At 44.7% G+C, this 977-nt stretch overlaps 1 non-coding gene across 1 annotated transcript; it reads left to right on the top strand.

Moving 5' to 3' along the window:
• The first annotated feature begins 289 nt into the window (after positions 1-289).
• TRNAF-GAA (transfer RNA phenylalanine (anticodon GAA)) lies at positions 290-362 on the top strand. Its single transcript has one exon. It is a non-coding gene; the product is annotated as a tRNA-Phe (tRNA).
• Positions 363-977: the final 615 nt, after the last annotated feature.

Genomic DNA, 977 nt, shown 5'->3' with positions numbered 1-977 from the left:
GGGAGTAGTAGATTAGAACGGTTGTTTTAGGAATCCATTGCTATGTAAGTAATCCAAAAATTAATGAAAAAATGTTGTCCGTTTATACTTAATGACTTCGATTGGACGGACGTCCATTAGGTGATCTGTGTTGGAGTTATACGATGAGGACATCCATGCGAGCCCAAACCATTGAAGACAAAGGACGTTTAACAGAATTTGAGCGCAAACCTCAGTTCCGAGCAAGACAACGCCTATGCTGATCCCTAATTATAAGTTATTAAAGAAGTAATCGAATTTGAAACATGAAGCGGGGATAGCTCAGTTGGGAGAGCGTCAGACTGAAGATCTGAAGGTCGCGTGTTCGATCCACGCTCACCGCAAATATAACTTTTTTTCTCCTTTAGTTGTCATCGTTTTTATTTTGGCACCCACCTTAGTGTGAACAATGGAGTGCCGAGGTGTAAACGACGTCTGCATTCACTACTACTGTGCTTGTAGCTAGATCGGCGAACTGATGGTGCTCCCTCCCCCTCGTCGATCTTACTATGGTAAAGCATTTTTACTGTGCTAGATCGGCCACCTGATGGTACATTTTTTTTATAGTTTTGCGAAAACCCGCATAAAAACCGTTATAACACGCCCATAAAAAAGGCACGCTAGTTGATCTGCCTACCCACAAGATCCACACACATCATTGTTTACAATGTCATCGTCATCATTTCTTTCTGAGCAAGTGACTTTAACTTCACAAGGACCACTCCGAACAAACGACACACGGGAACCATGTCGGCCTATGCCAACCAGTCGCCCAAACGAGTCGAGGACCAAGTAGCTAGAGAAAGAAGCACGCTTTGCACCAACATAGCCCAACGTTTCCATCACATGGCATCGTTGTGACGTTGTCATTGCGTCGCTGCAACATCATGCTCAATGGCATGCCAAACGGTTGACTGCGAAACCATGTCGCGACCCTACTCCTATTGCTACCACCATCG

This window comes from Aegilops tauschii, chromosome 3, assembly GCF_002575655.3.
Source record: "Aegilops tauschii subsp. strangulata cultivar AL8/78 chromosome 3, Aet v6.0, whole genome shotgun sequence".
Classification (NCBI taxonomy): Eukaryota; Viridiplantae; Streptophyta; class Magnoliopsida; order Poales; family Poaceae; genus Aegilops; species Aegilops tauschii.
Note: the sequence above shows the minus strand (reverse complement) of the source record. Positions and strands in the feature narration are given on the sequence as shown.